General features: G+C 42.5%; 1 protein-coding gene across 5 annotated transcripts in view; it reads right to left on the bottom strand.

The window, feature by feature from the left end:
* DLGAP1 (DLG associated protein 1) overlaps positions 1-12,742 on the bottom strand; it is a 932,188-nt gene extending 919,446 nt beyond the window's left edge. For 3 of the 5 annotated variants that reach the window (XM_027575621.2, XM_027575619.2, XM_027575622.2), the window contains exon 1: positions 12,458-12,742. The gene's annotated coding sequence lies outside the window, so the exon portion shown is untranslated. The remainder of the gene's footprint in view (positions 1-12,457) is intronic. The other 2 variants (XM_027575617.2, XM_027575618.2) reach the window with 1 other exon arrangement.
* Between the last annotated feature and the right edge of the window lie 258 nt (positions 12,743-13,000).

The following is a 13,000-nucleotide window of genomic DNA, read 5'->3' as shown; positions in this document are numbered from 1 at the left end:
AAGATAAGAAATATTGTGTTACTTAATGGATTAATTATCCACAAACATGTCCTTTAATGAAAAAACAATGGAGTTTTCCCACCTAATCAATGAGTAAAATTCTCATCCTGATTTGTACTGGTTTTCATCTGCTGAGTCCTTTCTAGGAGAAAGCAGAAGTTACACCCCACGGAGCAGGGAAGGTGGATGCAATTAGAAGACATGTGTGCTCCACCTGCCAATGTACAACTACTTCAGGGCTCCTCAGGACCTTTAGGACATGCTCTTCTGTAACGATCCAGTGTAACTTCCTCTTTCTGGGTAGCCTTTGGATTTTTTCCCCTGTCCTGGTAATATGCCTTAGTAAATAATGTATTCTCACCACAATATCAGACGAGGCTGGGCTGTAGGGGCTGAGGCTTCTTTCCCTATAGATGCAGCACATGGAGCATGCAGGCAAGACTGAAAGTTGTATCCTGCAAGACCACAAAGACCAGTGTGTGCTGAATAAATACTAGCTATTATTGAACTTGTTCAGCAAATTGCTGTCACCGGTGTCAGATAATAAAGGAACATAAAATAAGATGTAGGAATTTTCTATAGGAGAAATATTTCATGAGTAGACAAGTATTTTTTAAATTCTTGATGCTACTTTGATGTGAAAAAAAATGGTTGGCAGATTAGTTCTTACAGATAAAATATATTGGGTTTTTTTTAAGATTTTATTTATTTATTTGAGAGAAAGAGAGATCCCCAGAGAAAGCATGAGCAGGGGATGGGGGTTGAGGGGAGGGAGAACCAGTCTCCCCGTGGAGCAGGGAGCCCGATGTGGGGCTCAAACCCAGGACCCCGGGATCATGACCTGAGCCAAAGGCAGATGCTTAACTGACTGAGCCACCCAGGTGCCCCCAGATAAAATATATTGTTAATAACAGCATTTATTGGGTGACCCCCATTGAATTACTTTACATAGGTTGGCTCATTTAATCCTTTCAAAAACTCTGATATGTAAATATAGTTATCCTCATTTCTCAGATGAGAAAACCGGGCTCAGAAAAATTAAGTAACTTGCTCAAAGCCATCTAGCTAGTTAGATAACTCAGGATAGTAGAATCCAGAGTGGGGTTGGGGGAATATCCCTATCTGGAACACAGAAACAGCTGTTAGCATCATGAATCTACCGATCACCTCCCAGCAGTTAACCCCCTAGTCAACACCACAAATTTTGTCATTTTCTAAAACTCGGTTTTAATGTTTTCCAAGTTGCTGAAGGAACATGTCCAATATTGTCTCAAAAGTCAACATAAACAAAATAGAGCTCAATTTACTCACTAAGAATTAGGTCCCTATCCCAAATTCTTATATGTTCCAGCAATGTCAGTAATCCCAATGTCCTCACAACCCAAATCCCCACTCAGCCGATGTTATCTCCAGTAACTAATTACTAATCATCAAGAAAGCAACTGTGACCCATTGAAAACCCACTCTTCTGGCTCTTGTGCTTAGGCCTTGGAGAGAGACAGAAGTACCTAAGCCAATGAATCCCTTAAAGGAGCTTAAAATCTAGGAGTATTCACATAAAAGGTTTAAAATGTAAATCATAGAGTAAATGATCCAGAAAAATGTAACTGGAATTCAGAAGAGAGTTTACCCTGGCCTAGAGTACTTCCTATGAGAGGTGAGATTTGACCAGCCTTCCAGGGTAGAGAGGGCTCTGAAGCAATCATTTTAAAAGAAATCCCTGTTTGTGGTAAAACATTCAGACTATCTAGGACATGAAAAGGACTTACACAACTCAAAACCAAGAAAACCAAATAATCTGATTTAAAAATGGGCAGAAGACATGAACAGGCATTTCTCTAAAGAAGACATGCAGGTAGCCAACAGACACATGAAAATATGCTCATCACTGATCATCAGGGAAATGCAAATCAAACCCACAGTGAGATATCACCTCACACGGGTTAGAATGGCTAAAATCAAGACGACAGCACTTGACAAGAATGTGGAGAAAAAGGAGCCCCCATGCTGCTGGGGGGGAATGCAAACTGGGGCAGCCACTGTGGAAGACAGTACAGAAGGTCCTTGAAAACTTAAACATAGAATTACCTTATGATCCGGCAATTACACTACCAGGTATTTACCCAAAGAATACAAACACACTAATTTAAAAGATATATGCAGCCCTATGTTTATTGCAGTACTATTTACAATAGCCAATAAATGGAAGCAAGCCAAGTATCCATCCATAGATGAATGGATAAAGATGTTGTTTATATACACAGTGAAATATTACTCAAGCCATAAAAAAGGAGGAGAACTTGTAATTTTCAACAACATGGATGGATTTAGAGGGGATAATGCTGAGTGAAAGAAATCAGTCAGAGAAAGACAAATACCATACGGTTTCATGCTTACATGGAAGTTAAGAAACAAAACAAAGAAAAAAAGAGACAAAAAAAAATATCAGACTCTAAAATACAGAAGACAAACTGGCAGTTGCCAAAGGGGAGGTAGGTGGAGGGATGGGTGAAACAGGTGATGAGAATTCAGAGTACACTTAACATGAGGAGTACTAAGTAATGTATAGAATTGTGGAATCACTATATTGTGCACCTGAAACTAATATAACACTGTATGTTAATTATACTGGAATTCAAAATAAAATACTCTTTTCACCCAAAGACATCATAAAAATGAAAAGACAAGCCACCAGTTGGGAGAAGATCATTGAAATGCATATTACAGAAAAAACTCTGGTATTCAGAATATATAAATAACTCTTACAAATCAATAACTTTTTTTAAAGCTGTGGGAGAGTGGACAACATGTATGAATAAGCATTCCAAAGAGACCTGAATGTCAATCAAAAGAGGAAAAAATGATCAACATTACTAGCAGTCAGTCAGGGAACAACACATTTAAACTATAAAAAGCTATCATTTCGCATTCATAAGACTGGCAAAAAATAAAATGTATCACCAAGTATTGGCAAAGATATGGAAAAAAAGAAAAGGGCTCCTCTAGATTGCTGGTGGGAGTATAAAGAGGTAGAATGCTTTTTTGGTAATTTGGCATTATCCTCTAAATGTGAAGGTACAAATCCCCCCCTCCTCTAATTCCACTCCTAAGGAGATATGCTAAGGAGAGGTTCCTTTGTTAGCACAGGAAATATGCATATGAATGTTCATAGCAGCCTTGTTGACTGTCTACCAACAGATGACTGATACATTAATCATGATATATTATGCAATGGAATACCATATTGCACTATAAATGACTAATAATGAGCTACATGTATCAATAAAATACTAATCAATTAAAGTAAGGTGAAAAAGACTACAGAGCTTGTTATTATTTAAATAGTTTAAAAAGAGCAAAATGAGACTATATTGCTTAAGTACACATAAATACATAGCAAAGCACAAGGAAATGCGTGGGAATATAAACACAGAATTCAGTACAGAAATACCTCATTTTATTGCATTCCACTTTATTGCATTTTTTTTTACAAACTGAATGTCTGTGGTAACCTTGCATTGAGCAAGTCTATCGGCACCATTTTTCCAACAGCATTTGCTCACTTCATGTCTCTCTATCACATTTTGGTAATTCTTGCCATACTTCAAACTTTTCATTTCATTATTATTATTATTATTATATTTGTTATGGTGACCTGCAATCTGTGATCTCTGCTGTTACTTTGTAATTGTTTCGGGGTGCAATGAACCATTCACATATAAGACCGTGAACTTAATCTATAAATGTCTATAAATGTTGTGTGCGTTCTGACTGCTCGGCTGACCAGCCATTCCCTGTCTCTCCCCCTCTCCACCAGCCTCCCTGTTCCCTGACACACAAAAATGTTGAAATTAGGAAAGTTAATAACCTTACAATGACCTCTAAGCTTTCCAGTGAAAGGAGGAGTCCATCAATGTGGCAAACCTCATCAACTACCTTCTTTTAAAGAAATTGTTGGGCGCCTGAGTGGCTCAGTCGGTTAAGTGACTGCCTTCAGCTCAGGTCATGATCCTGGAGTCCTGGGATCGAGTCCCACATCGGGCTCCCTGCTCAGCAGGGAGTCTGCTTCTCCATCTGACCCTCTTCCCTCTCGTGCTAGCTCTCGTTCTCTCTCTCTCAAACAAATAAATAAAATCTTAAAAAAAAAAAATTGTCACAGGGCGCCTGGGTGGCTCAGTCAGTTAAGCATCTGCGGTCAGCTCAGGTCAGGATCCCAGGGTTCTGGAACTGAGTCCTGCATTGGGCTCCTTGCTCAGTGGGGAGTCTGCTTCTCCCTCTACCCGCCCCGCTCATGATCTCTCATGCACGCTCTCTATCAAACAAATAAATAAAATATTTTTAAAAAGTATAAAATGAAAATAAACGTTTAAGGAAAAATAAAAAAAGAAATTGCCACAGCCACCCAACCTTCAGCAAACACTGCCTTGATTACTCAGCAGCCACAAGGAGGCAAGACCCATCCCCCAGCAAAAAGATTACATACGCAAACAATGAATCATGGAACCCTACATCAAAAACTAATGATGTACTGTATGGTGACTAACATGACATAATTAAAAAAAAGCAACGAAATTAATATATTTTGAACAAAATTTAAAAAAAGATTACAACTTGATGGAAGCTCAGAGGATGGCTAGCATTTTGTAGCAATAAAGTATTTTTTCACTAAGGTATGAATACATACATGTATTTTAGAAATAATTCTATTGCACATTTAATAGACTACAGTACAGTGTAAACGTAACTTAAATGCACTGGGACACCAAAACATTCATTTCACTCACTTTATTGTGATATTCGTTTTAGTACAGTCCTCTGGAGCCTAACGTGGAATACCTCTGAGGTCTGCCTCTAGAGAGGGTACCATGAGGGGAGACATGCTTGGAGAAAGAGTACTCTGGGAGTATTAACAGTATGTATAACGACTTATTTCATAATCTGGGGAGTGGACACATAGGTTTTATTTTAATATTTAATTTTTTGATGTTACTGTAGTTCACAATACCTTTTAATTAATGATAAAGAGTTAAAAAAAAGTCTGTGACACAGTTATACGTAAAAGAGAAAGGAAGGAGTCAAACATTAGTTGAAATTTTTTCCAAAATATTTCATGTCTCCTTTTCCCCCATTTTTACTTCCTGAGACCTGGTTCTCATCATTTATGCCACAATTAATGAACAGCCTCCTAATGCTTCTCTCTGTTCCAATCTGGCGGTCGACAGATTTACTTCCATCAGCCTAAGAGGCCCCTTCTCTGTATCACTGTCTATTCAAAATCCTTCAATGTCCCTATCAACTCTAAACATTCTCCGTCCTTCTCAATCAAATTCATCTCCAGCTCTAATGAAAATGCACTGGAGGAACCAGAGCAGATGAGGATCTCCTTGAATCAGGAATATGCCAAGTCGCTTTGCGTTTCCGTGTCTTTGTAAATGTTCCGCCTTGTCTCTTCTTCCATTTAACTCTTACCCATCCAGGGAAGCCCAGTTTAAGACCTTAGTCTTTAGGGAACATTCCACAATGATCCCATTTTTTGTTGAGCTCTGCCACTCCATAAAAGCCCAGGATAAATATGACTGGTCCCAGATACTTGAGCCCTTACTTTTATTCTGTAACATGTTCTTACTAATTAGTTTCTACATTTTAATCTTATCCTTTGGATTAGATTTTAAGCCACTCAAGGATCTGAACAATGTTTGCACTTCTGTATTCTCCAGGCTGATGAGTACACGGGAGATAGCATAATTTTGTTTGTCTGTTGGCCCGTCCTTGGGGGCTACATCCATGCCAGTATCTACATCAATCATCTACATCCCCTAGGATTCTTATCATCAAAGCAAGATATTTTAAATTTCCAATAAAAGAAAAGCAAATCTAGATAAATTATTACACATCATAGTTTATAATAACATGAGCCATGTCCATGTTGGGGCTTACTTATCCTCATTGAAGGCTGAATAGTGGATCCGGCAACGAAAGCGGGGTACCAAGTGGTAGGTTAAGCCCCCACCTCATTGCACAATCCGAGTATCTCAGAAGCACAGAGTGGGATAGAATATACTACATGCCTGGCCAGAAACTAGTATTAAAAAAAAAAAATCACGGAATTACTTGGAAGGCTGTGATTCCATATAATTTTAAAAAATAGCAGATTCCAACGTCACCTATTAGTGAGAGGCACGCCACGTAGGTTCTAAGTACTTGCACAGAAATCAGCCTCAAGCAACAAAGTCAGTTGTATCCACATCTCTCCATCCCACTAGATTTGTCTCTCATCCTTGTGATCTGATTCAATCTTTCACCGTCCAGTGAACATCTGTGTCTCTTCCACATGCGACTCCTATCCTAGTCGTTATCTCTGAGCTTATGGTCTCATAGAGGTAGGCACATAAACAGAAATGAAATAAGAAACAAATATGTATCAGATGCCATGGAGACGTAGGAAGGAGTCCTCAATCCTTTGGCCTGGAGAGTAAGAAATGAGCCAGTGCTAAGCCTGGGGAGGGGGCACTCCATTCACAATAAACATGCAGGTGGAGTGATTAAGCTATTCATACGGCTATTTTGAGTAAGAAAGAGGAGGAAGAGGAAGGGACAGGAGGCTTTTTTTGTTTTTGTTTTTATTCTGTTTTTTAATCCTTACCTTATTTCAGAACTTTCCTCTTGTTTTCCAGGGGACTGCAGTTTCCCTAGTTGGGAAATGTAGCAAAACCTACCCCCTCACATGTTGGCCATGCTGGGATCAGCCTTGTGTTTACCAAGTATTATTAGAGTAGAGAATGCAGAATTTAAGATTGCAATGAGCAGGGGGGGAGTGGGGGGCTTTTAAAAGCCACATAATACTACCCTCAGTTATGGTCCTTACACAGTTTGAATACAGATTTCCATTCACTCATTTGTTTATTAACCCACTCGCTTAACCAACGTTTACTGACCACTTACTAAATGCCTGGGACTGTGCTAGGCATTGCTGATTTCTGGTGAACAGGCTGTATTTAGTTCTTGACCTCATGGAATGCACAGTGCAGTGAGGAAGACAGTTGATAGGATAATCACAAAAGTCAAAAAAGCATCGTTATTTACTGTGAAAGGACTGTGAAAAAAGTATAAAGCACTAAAACTGCATTCAACTGGAGAGCCTCACTGATTAAATTACTTTTCAGCTGAGTTCTAGGAAAGAGGAAATAATGTAAGAAACAGTGTTCCAGGGAAAGTGGGGGAAAGACATCTTACCCTGCTTCACAGAAGCTATAGAATCAGGTGAGTCTCTAAATCACCTAGGCAAGGGTTCACACAATAAACTTCCAAATGGGTTTACTGCTTCAAGGTCCTGTCCCCCCTCCCACCCCTCCCACCCCTCCCACCCCACTCACCCTGAGGCTCTAATGGAAAAAAGCCTCCCTGTTGGAAACAATGAAAAGTTTACTTAGCCTTCTGGGTTAGTGTCTGGAAAAGGAGCTTCCAAGGGAGCGACTACTGTACCTTGCTTTTTTACTAGAGTAGTAGGATGAATCATATCATGGAAGAGTTGTTTGCAAAGTCTGAGACAAGATCAAAATGCCATTTGCCTCTGAAACGGCAGCATGTGTTTTGTAAAAAAAATCTCAGTGATATCTAGCAGGGAAATTTCTAGTCCAGAAATAGACTTCACTCTGAGTTTCCACTGAAACTGAAACCAAGACAGGGTCTCCAGACAAAGGGTATGATCTTGAAGTCAGAGTAAGGGTTAATGCCAGTCGTCCCATCATATACTAATAAATGTTCTCTAGTGGTAGAATTACAAGGGGAGTCACTCTAGCAGATGTTTTCAAATTATCCAAAACCGTGTCACAGAGTAAAGCAGCAGGGCTGGAAACACGCCCAGAGACAGAGAGAGAGAGAGAGAGAGAGAGAGAGAGAGAGAGAGACCTCCCCACAGGCCGCCTGAGGGAGCCATTTCAATGTGTCTGAGCCCTCCCGGTGCAGAAGGGGACACAAGAGCTGGGGAAATAACCAGCCCTACCACAAACTCTCCTCTCCTAACTGCTTAACCAGGGCTTCACCAAGCCCCTACTCTGCTGAATACTAAGAAAATCTGGCAGGATTAAACAGTTAATATACTGCCAAACTACACTCTTCATGGCTTACTTTTGTGTTGCTGCTTATAAATCTCACAAAATGTTGAGAGAAAAATCTAGAAATTGTCCACGACAACAGGTGAGCAAATGATGATAAGTAAATATAAAAATGAACTGTTGGGTTTGGGACAAATTCCAGGAGGAAAGTGGGTTTGCATCTTCACAGCAGATGCAGAGCATTGATATCTCATTCACAACAATCCCAAGTGGGGCAATCATATCCCAATTTTACTGATTCTCAACTACCCAGGAAAAGGTCCAGGAATCTGGGCCAAAGATCTATAGCTGTATGTCCAGTGGGTTTCTGTGTATGAGTTGGTCTTCTGAAGTGGGATTCACTTACCTTGCAATCCTGAACTCCTACAGGAAGGAGGAAACAAAACAATACACACCAACCTTTAAGTCGATAAAGGAAGAGAATAACTCTAGTTTCTCACCTGTACACCAGTTTGTCTGGTCCCTGCCATTTCTTAGAATGAAGAATGTAAAATTGAGGGGTCAACGCATCTCATATGCAATACCAACTTTTGGAGGTGGGGTGTGTGTGTGTGTGTGTGTGTGTGTGTAGCAAATATGCATAAATACTTTAATGCTTTATGTATTAAAGGTATATTTATTATTTTTTTGCATAAACCAAATATGTGTTAAAGGAAAACCAGCTGGTACCTAGTATCTCATACAATGAGTTATTAGTGGATGTTTAATAAATTAAAGCAAATGCCTGAAGACTAGTTCTAAATCCTGCTCTGTGGTAGAAGGAACAGCATCTCTAACAATTCCTGATAGACCACACATCTAGAGAACGTCACCTTCATTGGGCAGTAACAGGAATCAGACTATAAATTCCTCATGATTTAAAAAAAGTTGGGGGGCGGGTAGAGAAAGTCATCTGGGAGCCAGTGAAAAATCCCTCTTTTTGAAAATGGAGAATTATAAGCCCTCAGGATCTTCTGAGCATAAAAGACAGCACAAGACACGGGGTGCTTTTGAAGCTCCAAGTGTCTCAGCAGCACAAAAATTTGGGGAATGCTAGAAAAGGGCCTTCTTGTGATTGTATTTCTTTAAAATAAAAATGTATTAAGAGAACAACATCCCACAAAGGTAAGGCAAAGATTGTAAATGTGAAAGGTGAGGGGTTGGGCAAAGTGTTGAGATTTTTGAAAAGTCCTTGCAGCCTTTCTGCTTTAATGGTGCTTCTCCTCTAGCAGGAAGCCATAATTACCAACGAAAAAGAGAAAAGAAACAAAAGAACTTACAACTACATTGTTTCCTTAAATTAAGCAAAGAGAGGCAAGTGTGGTTTCTATAGAGATGCAATCTTCATAGAAACCCTCCAGTTCAATGCTTCCTGAGAGGAACAGAAAACTTCTGCAAGGAGGACAGTGGATCTGATAAAGGGTGGAGCAATTTCTGGGAATGATGAAGAAGACACCAGAAGATGAACTGGACTCTATCATATAAACTTCACTATAAAAACACACATTTAGATAGCATTTTACTATTCTTTCTCCATTTAAAATATTATATGAAATCAAAATCAGAATGCTGATTTTTTCTGTTTCTAGAAGTTGCTTTACAAAAAAATATGGTACTTGCCACAGTTAAGTTGTAGCTGAAACTATTACTATGCTACATATCTCTAAATGAGGAGTTAGTAAAAATTCAGTTCCCTTCCCCCCAGTTTTTAGATTTTAAAAAATAATGAATCTAGATGGCTATATGGAACAAAGGTGCACATATCTAATAGAGTTAAATCAAAGTGTATGCAATTTATATTTCCAAGTTTGATTCAATAGGATACTTAAGCTTAGAAGGATTTAGAAAGTAGAACATCACTTAGTTTTAAGCTAGTTCTCTATAGGGGCTAGGTAATATTTTAAGAAGGTCTTGCTTTCAATAATTACTGATATGTTTCATCAAGGTTTTAGTCCCGGCAGAAAAAAAATTATGTTGAAGGAGAAATTAAAGATACTAACCGATGAAAATTCCCCACAGGGAAAACTCATGTGCATATTATCTCTCAAAAGCGCAACTGCTCATGTGTTATTTGAGGAGTTTTGTCAGAAAATTCCTTCACAACGTTTTCAGGAATCTCTCAATCAGTTCAGTTTGCCAATATTAATATTGCCTATAATATTTGAGATACGATATTTTATTTGGCAAACTAATCTTAGAATAGGAACCTTGATAGAAACATACAGAGAAATAGAGATAGGTCTAGCTTTTTTAATATCCTATATTTGCAAATGTGCTCAAGGCTTTTCTCATTCAAGTAACATTTTCTCTTAAGTGAGTCTGTTGTCTTTTCTGTTTTTTATTTTTCAAAAGTAGTTATGGAATTTTAGATCTGAAACTTGGAATATTTCAAAGCAGTGACTTTCCCCTGCTGCAACTTTAACCTGAAGTGACAAATCCAAAGGAAATCAAAAACATAGCTACTGACATCAGATTTCTATGAACTTTTCCATTTCCTATTTATGCCAGATATAGATTTTCTGAACCGAGTAATTTTGATGACCTCAATGGACGTTTAAATTTCACATATTTTGCATAGATACATATTCAATGTGTTTTTGTGGCTTTGAATTTCCTTTGTAAAAACTGAAGCAAAGAAAACTTTACCCTTTTGACATTACAGAAATTGGGATACTTATAACATTTCTTGCCTCCATGTCATTTCTGTCCAAGTTGGAAGAACGAGTTATTGCTATATATGCAAAATTACATTGGCCAATAGAAAGTTGCTTCCTGAAACTGAAATTCCGTTATAAATAACAGTCAAAAGGCAGTTAGCTTCTTCCTGGCAAAAATAATTTGCAAGATGTTTCTGAGTTCGGTCCTAAAATCGCTTTCCTAGTTCTAAACATTCTTCATCCCAGTGTCCGACTACAACTCTGATTGATCCATCACCACTTTACAAAGCCATTGATGAAGACTAGAAAAGATAAAGATCTGTTTTTTAATTGTTACTTTTATTATATGTCTTTCATCCTTGTAATTCCATAACTTTACAGGTTATGCCAAGGGAGACAGGAAGCATCAATCTCTCACGAACTCAAGCCAGGCTCACTGTGTCAGGAGGGTAAATGTTGTCTTGCCTGAGTCCATAAAAGAAAACATCTACCCACCCGCGTCCCTGTCCCGGCCCTCTGGCCACTTCAAACCCCCTCCCCTCCGCACGACCACCGGTTTTCAAACAGAAAATTCCGCAGCCCTACTGCCCTGGAGGAAGGCGACCCCGGGAGCCGCGGGCGGGAACGGCGCTCGGGCACAGGAACTCAGTGTCTCCGGCGCGGGTCGCCCCTTCCCACGGCCTCCCGGGGGCCACCGGGTGAAGCAGGGACAGCTCGCCTTCCTCGAAGAGAGCAGCAGCCGGAGTGCTGAATGCAGGGTCTTCATCTCCACGCGGCCCTCCGAAGGTCCCTCCCGCAGCTGCAGCCGCCCCTCAATGAAAGTGCAATTTGTTATCTCTCCCAGCCCCGAGGAGAAGTCCCTGTTTGGTCTCGGCTCCAGCCCCGCTCATTCAATTCACTGAATACCGCGTCTCAAGGTTGGCCTCGCGATTCGCCGGGAATTGGCCCCCGCCGCGGGCGAGGGGCGACTCGACAGTGACCTCCCCCTTGAATCCCATCCTCTGTGTGTGTCTCTCTTTCTGTATCTCGGTCTCCCCCTGCGTGCTTCTGTCTCTCTTTGTGTCTCTTTTTCTCTGGCTTTCTCTCATACGCGCGCGCGCGCGCACACATACTTACGCGCGCACACACACACACACACACACACACACACACACACACACACACGGGAGGAGGCTCTCTCCACAACCAAAGCCAAAATGTCACCTAAAAAGCAAGTGCAACAACTTGCTTTGCAAACAACCCAGGAGCCTGTCGAGAACTCCCCTGCAGTTGGGCAGCCTCCTCCAACACCGCAAGGTGTACCAGGGGTTGGGGGCGGGGGCAGATGTGAATTTGGCCGGTAGAGATGACGAGAACTAGTGTTCTTCTCCCCTCCCCCTTCCAGGACCCTGTCGCAATTAGAAATCTGTCCCCTCCCTGGGCCCCAATGGGGAGCTGCCAGGACCGCAAGCCCGGAGAGGGGCGCGCTGGCGCCCGTGTTCCTGGGGTCCCCAGGGGGTCCGGGAGTGCGCCGCAGGCGGCGGATGGCGAAGGAGAAGCGGCCAGGGGAGCCCAGCCCATCGTCCCTCCGCTGGCGAGAGGAGCGGGGACCGAGCGGCGGGCAAGAGACACCCAGCGCGCCGGGATCACGGTGGTGGCGGCGGCCCGGGCTCCGATTGCCGCCGCCGAGCGCGCACGCCCCAGCCCCGCAGCGCAGCCCGGCGTTACCTTGCCGCTGCCCGCAGTCCGGCCCTGGATCCCTGCGTCCGTCCGTCGGTCCCACGAGCCTCGGGGGCAGGACGAAAAGAGGTGTCCCCGCGGCCAGGACAGGGTCTCAGCGAGGTGATGGGAAGGACTCGAGATAGGAGCCGAGGCGGCTGCGACCTCTCCCGCCGATGATGCTGCCGACTCTCCGCGGCTGGAGGTGTCGGAGAGGCCGTGTCCTCGGGATTGCGGCGCCCGGAGCGCAGCGCTCGCCTCTGGCACGGAGGCTAAGTGCCGGGACGCGGCGAGCTGGGGCGGCGAGGCTGGGCTGGTCACCCGCCCCTGGGTGCATGTTAATACGGTGGGGAGGAGGAGTCCCGCGCTTCCTCCGCCCAACCACCGGAGCCGGCGGGCGGGCGGCGGCCGCGGCCCGGAGCCAGCCTCTCCCACCCGCCCCAGCTACTACGGCGCGGCCACTAGCCCTGGCCCTAGCCCAGGCACGTGCGTCGAGGCCGCGGGGAGGCGCCCGGCGTCTCCCGGAGCTTGCTCTTGGCCTGCGGGTTCTGC

Source organism: Zalophus californianus, chromosome 14, assembly GCF_009762305.2.
Source record: "Zalophus californianus isolate mZalCal1 chromosome 14, mZalCal1.pri.v2, whole genome shotgun sequence".
Lineage (NCBI taxonomy): Eukaryota > Metazoa > Chordata > Mammalia > Carnivora > Otariidae > Zalophus > Zalophus californianus.
This window is presented reverse-complemented; position numbering and strand designations above follow the sequence as displayed.